The sequence below is a fragment of the Phaethon lepturus genome, unplaced genomic scaffold (genome assembly GCF_000687285.1).
Source record: "Phaethon lepturus isolate BGI_N335 unplaced genomic scaffold, ASM68728v1 scaffold10437, whole genome shotgun sequence".
Taxonomy (NCBI): Eukaryota; Metazoa; Chordata; class Aves; order Phaethontiformes; family Phaethontidae; genus Phaethon; species Phaethon lepturus.
In genome coordinates this window covers 19465-26388 of record NW_010554126.1, presented here as the reverse complement: position 1 = coordinate 26388, position 6924 = coordinate 19465, and positions in this window count along the sequence as shown.

Sequence of the window (6924 nt, the reverse complement as noted above, 5' to 3'; positions counted from 1 at the left end):
CGGAATTATTACACATTCAGCAGGTTTTGTTAGTTTGGACTGTAGCCACGCTGAAGTGGGTGTGAAGCTTCTGAATGCGAGCTGTCCCTAAGCAGCAGCATATTCCTGTTCAGGGATTGACAATACTGAGCTACTAAAGCAGACTCGACCTTGAATCAGCTTATATGACCCTGTGGTCCTGACGGACATAATCCTCAGCCTGGATACAACATGTGCAGATAACTGAGAGTTGCCTGAAATTGTACTTGTATCCTTCAGAGCTTGTCTGCTTGCTTTATTGATTATGACAATTCCTTGCTGCTCTGATTTTTTTCCTAAAACTCCAGAAAGAAAGAGGACAGTATTACCATCAGCAGCAGCGCAGTGATGGCATCACTTGTGGCAAGTCCCGATACCCCTGCTCAGAGTGCTTGTGCAGGCACTTTTGGTAAGAATAGCTCCCTGTATGTCTGCAAGCAACATATGTGCTGCAGAACCGAGGTCCTCTCCAAGTTCCTTGGATGCGTGTGCTTGTCACAAAAGATACTGGATGAAGAACAAAGTCTTGCTCAGAAAGGAATAACTCCTAAAAACTCAAGAACAAATTTCTAGCAGCTTCAGCTGAGCAACTGAGTCTCTAGACTAGAAGTAGGCTCTGACATAACCGCTTTCACAGCTCCAAGACTCTTGGATGCCTGATTTTGCAGTGACCTGGCTTCAGTGCAGAAGTGGAAAAACAGATATTGGGCTCAGCAAGTATATATCTCATTGTCTGCAAGCTTAGGAAACTTACTCAATAAGTCTAAATCCTCTTTTATGTTTAAAACTGAAATCTCCCCCTCCTTATAAAGAGGAGGATGAATTCTTGGAAAGAGGTGAAACTACCTGGCTTTCACACGAAAGAGCAAGTATGACCTTTACTAATGACACTGACTGCAGTTTTTACTATAAGTGAGCCTGGAGACATTTCCAGGGAATATCAACAGCATTCAGGTGTCTGTTTACCTACAGGTAGAAGTAATTCACCAAGAACAGATGCTCCTGACCACATGTGGGTGGCTAAACCTAAATGCCTGGGGACCTTTCGGGTAATTAGGGAGGAATCTAGCAAACTTAAGCACATACAGTATTAGGCAGTTGTGGAAAGCAGGCGAGCTGAACTTTCATCTCAGATCAAACCAGGGTTTGGGCAATAATGACCTAACCTAAATAGAGTTAGGTCGCTTTTATCCTACCCCTAACTGTAACTAGATTCTGATTTTTGGGATGCAGATTATGGAAAATAACCAATCCTCAGCAGGCTGTTTGGATTTGTTATGGGCAACAGTCAATCATCACATGCAGGTCATCGGAGGAGGAGAAGACATGGCCATGGCATAGAGAGAAGTTCCTTCACAGGCACAAGGGTGGGAGAGGAAAGTGCCCCAGGGCTGGCTGTCCAGCTGCATGGACAACTGTATGAATTGATAGCAGAAGACTAGATCTCAGAGGTGAGAACAAACATGAAGTGTAATTAATCTCAATGCAAAGCCAAAGTAACCCAGGCACAAAATGAAGCACAACTTGCCTGGGACCATCAGGAGGACAGCAGCAAAGCCCATGTTTCCCGAGAGCTAGTCCATGGGCCAAACCCTAGCTTACAACTGCTTCGGTGCAGGTGTTCGTATTTTGTCATTGCATTTGAAAGTTATGGCAAAGGAGACATTTTGGGAGAAATGAGTACAAGCTCCCTTTTGTCTGTGGGAGGTCTGGAGAAGTTTCCCTGCAGGTGGGTGCAGGCAGAATGGCTGTACTCTGCTCTAGGCTGGTGAGAAACAGCCTCCGAGTTCACACGTTATAGGAGCCGTATTAGCACAACACTGGGTCATAGTTAGTATAGGCTGTATTAGAAGATGCCCAGAGCTATGCTGAGAGGCCTGCAGAGCTTCTGGACTGGCTCACAGACATATCTGGCCATAAGCTGAATGATGGCACTTAACAACCCCTCAAGCAGAAATACTCCAAGATGCCAGTTTTCCGCTGTCCTGTTCACTGCTCTCTCTTCAGGCTAGTGAACATTTCTGGAGAACAGACAAAAATTTGATTACTCGTATAAGCAAGAGAGAATAAATATAGTGGTTCTGGCTGACCCAAAAGGCAAAGAAATTCTGTGATCCATCCTAATAATTTTAATGTATTTGAAAATATTTTGAAAAGGAATATATCCAGCACTTTGGAGATAAATATATTGTATGTATTTTCAAGCTGCCAGGGAATGTTAATGGTGACAAAATATTTGTGTTAAACAGCCAGTATGTGACTATAAATATTTTCTTAGTGAATTTTGTACAGTTTTATAGTGTTTGAGACCTTGTAAGTGAAATTAAATACATGTTTAGCTCTGGTCTTCAGAAATCATAATAAAAACTGCATTCTGCATTGGAAAATATCAGAACAGACGACTCCTAAGAGGCATTAAACGCTTGCTGAAGAAGCATGACTTTTACACTACTTATGCTGAAAAACAGAAGCATGATTAATGCATTCCAAATCACTTTTGAACATCGAAGCCCACACCGCTATCCCAGGCATAACCCCTTCATTCATGTGCTCAATTCCATTTAGTTAACAGGAGAAAGCATGTTGATAAAATTGATTCTACACATAGTTATCATGAGGACCAAGTCCTAAGCAGAAACAACACATGCCCAAGAAACTGCTGAGCGGGATATGATTTGAGACCGGGCCCTTAAACTGCTGAATATACCAATCACTGTGGCCAGAGTCAGTCCTTTGGGGACTTGTTCTGGCTGCTCACCTGCAAAACAGCCTGAATATCCCATTCAGATGTGAAGGGATCCCAAGGCGTGAAGCATCTGTATTTCTGTACGTCTGTATTTCCCTGCAAAATCATCCCTGTTTTACACCTATCGGCAAAACATGGCAACGGCTAACACCTCAGAGCAACACCACTTAGCCAAATGGAGCAAGAACAAAAAAATTATACTCTGTCCAAGTAAAACTGCAGGTGATAATTTCTTTCAGTAGAACATAATTAGTGGGATTGGAATTTGCCCAGGAATCTCAGGTAAACATTCCTTTTAAAAATAGTTTTTAAAACTAGTCTCAAATGTATGTACTCTCTCTGGATGCCTAGAATATTTCACATACAGTTAAGTGCAGGAGAGATGTTGTGCACACCAATAATATTTGGTGCAAAGGAGAGCTTGGGGTGACCCCAAGGCTTTTCAAAAAGCTGACATTTCTGTGCCATTAGTCACACTCATCATTACTGGGACATGCCCAAAAGAAAGGTACAAAACTTGCACCTCTGCAAACACAAGTATAATAATCAAGAGTGGTAGGAATTGATTGTTTCTTCTCACTGGGTATGAAAACCAATGCAGAACTATCAATGACTTTTATTTTAGACTTTTTTTTTTGTTTAGGTTTGTGCTTTACATGGCTCAGAAGTTTTCTGGTAGTCAGTTCTCCCTAAGAAGGCCATTTTGTAAAATCAAAGGGTTGAAGTTACAGGCCAATATGGATAAGAGCTGTAGAAATTCATGTTACTTTTTAAACAAAAAATCAGCACCCCTTTTGCAGGTGTTCTTGAAAGATTTGCACGTCTCAAGCAATTTCACATGTCACTAACATCCCTGCATGATTATATAGCAACCATGGAAAATGTCTACTTCCTGGTATTCTGGGGGTTTGTAATCCCATCTGTTACATTTCACAGTTCATCGCTAAGAATATGTGTTATATGATAAGTTGTGGAAAGTAATTATGAAAATACATAACAAAGTCCTCTGTCAGAAGCGAATGTAGTAAGGATGAGGGTCAGGTAGGGGATATGACAGCTTCAGTGAGAGTTTGTCAGAAAGGTCTTCTGGAAAAAGTCTTGCCCATCTGCCAAACATGCGAGATAATTGACATCTTGGATGTTCCCGCCAGCTGTCTCAACAGTTCAGGATCGAACAGGGGCAATTCGCAGTCATCAAGAAGCAGAAATGCATGTCGTAATGCGGGATCGGGAAAACATGACAGGTGACATTTGCTAATGTCTGGTAATGATACGTAAGAGCCATTAAGTATTGTAGCTATAACCCAGCCATTTTGGAAGATTGAAGTTGAAATACAAATTAATTTCATCACTTTCTAAAAATGCCCTGAGATGATCTTCCATCACTTGTGCATCCTCACTCAACATCTAATGATGACATATAATCTTTTGTTCTGCTGATATCCCCACACCTTGGATAACCACTGAGAATATAGAATAAAAATAGAGGGAAAGTAAAATTTTAAGACCTATGGTTTTCGAATAGATATGCTAGTGGAACAACTATACCTTATAGAAGTGTCTGAACATCTTTCTTTTACTTATTCATAAGGCACAAAAAAACAGAGTAAGTCATTAAATCCTCCTCTTTCATTATATCATCATACCACCCTCTGAGGATGAAATGCTTCCTACCATATCAGTAATTAAGAAACCTAACAAATAGCATTTTTTAATTTACAGATGTAGATCTCTTGAACACTAGAGGAGTAAAATGAAAAATTGAGGAGCAATCTGAAACATCTGCCACGTTCTAACAGCAACAGAAACAATAACACTCTTCTCCACTCACCCAAGCATTCTGCCAACACTTCAAAAGGGTAAATGGAGTGACTTGGATAATTATAGATGTGTCATCCTGATGTCAATACCAGGCAAAATAATCCAGCAGGTGGACATGACTCAATTAATAAATAATTAAAGAAAAATTATGCAATTGAAGTGAATTGGTACAGTTTATGAAAAATAAATCTTAACAAGATACCATTACAGAAAGATGTTCCACACTTGTATGGAACATGCCAGCTTTAACACAAAGCCTGTCCCTGCTTTATTGTCACACTCAGAGCACTTGGTGGCAGAGGGACTTGTTACCTGAGCAGCAGCCGGTGGCTCTCAGAAGGACTGTCCTTTGATCAGCTCCTCTGCTGATGCAACCTGAAGGACCTCAGCTGGCTTCAGCAGAGCTGTTCTCTTTCACACTACCAAAGTATTTTTATCCCTCTGAATAATTGCTGTCCTGTGTTGTTCTGAAAGGCTGGCTGGACCCATCTCAACACCATATTTAAAAAAAAAAAAATTAAAAATCCATTACCGCAGAAATTCAGTCAAGTGGAGCTGGCCTTGCTGCCCTTTTCACTGCTGCCAGCTTCTTGCCCAGTGTTACCAAAAGTGAAGTAAATATTTTGTGATAGCTGGGAAAGACCTGTATTAAACCTCTTGACTGTCACTTTGTGCAAACCTTCTTCTCAATTTAAGATCTGTTCCACTTGTTAATATCAGGTTTGGACAATGCAATGGATGCCCAGAAGGGGACAATTCAAAGTAAGGTATGAGTTCAGAGAGCAGAAATTTTGGGGCTTCCAAAACACTCGCTCAAGTTCATTCCAATAGTAATTCAGAGTCCCAGGAGCATCAGATTGGGTAAGATGAGCTAATGTTCAGCCATAGATTGTGGGCAATGTAAGATGACGTGTTAAGTGTTTTTCTTTATCATGATTGCTCATGTGTAACCAGTACGCAGACCATTACCTCAAAAAGTACTGGTCAGCCAAAAATCACTCATAATGACAGTTTATGTTTACTAAAGTGACATTCAGAGGACTCCAGCATTAGTACATCGAAGATTTTGCCCTCTGGATTACTACATGAATTAATTAAATTCTTTCCCCACCACCACCACCTGCAGATCTCTGTTCCTTATTCACTTTTTCATGACTGAAGCAGCATAGCAGAACAAGCCTGTATTAGAGTCAGAGTGCAGCTGTGCACTGTAGTGCATAATTTGTTGACTATGAAATATTCTTAATTGGAAGTAGCTGGCAGACAATATGGCAGATGATTATGGGATGATGGTATTAATTTGTTGGCGATTTTGTTCAAGTTGTTTTTATTAAAGACCCTGTCCCTCATGTCCTGTCCCAAACGAGGGACAAAAATTTTTTAAAAATATTTTTTAAATGTGCTAGGGATGAATCAAGCGGGGTTATAAATGCCACAGGTACAGAACAGGAAAGCCCTACTTATGCCTGCACTGACTCAAATCTGGTGATCAGCTGACTCCTGAGCATGCAAACAGGAGAGACCAAGCTTCCATTTGCTCCTCCTGAGAACACTGATGTGCAGCCCTTCCTCCAGCTGAGAATGCAAATCAAACCTGCAATGATTCAAAGAGAGGAAAAAGTGCATAAGCATAAAAATATATCTGGACATTGAACATAAAGAGTGTGAAATCCTCCCCAGCAGCCTAGTTATGATGTGACATACGAGAGACACTACAAGTCTTTGTCTAAATGTGGAAGTTACAAGCATGTTGAGCTAAATGCCTAGTTTCATGTTTTCACCATGGATCGATCATAAAGGAGAGAGAGAAAAAAACACAGTCCACAGATCTGCTGATTCCAGCACCTCAGGAGACTTCCAGACTAACCCTCACTCTTTAATTCAGAAACTGGATTAGGGCACATCCTTAGCCATATTTCTGACCATATTTAAGAGTCTAAATCCACTACCATCCTAGTTAAGCTTCTTGAGTGCTTAACTAACCTAAGGCTAGGAAAATGCAACTAATGTCAAGGCTAAGTTTGTCTAAATGGAACTTCAAAAGCCACTACTTCTCGATAAGCCTTTGACAACAAGGTTGGAAGGCATCCCACTATCAGGTCTTATCATACACACTAGTACATGGGATGAATGACCTCTCCTCTTCAGTGAATTTAGAAAGTTGTACATCTTAACGATTAGGAAAAGTTTATCTTCAAACCCTTAGGTCCCATTTATTTATAGCCACACTGGTATTTCCACATTCTTCTTGAAACGATGGACATCAGAGCAGGCTTGGTATCACAGTAGCAGCCTTGTCAAAGCTGGGTGGACAGCCATGGCATTTCCCAGTCTTTATA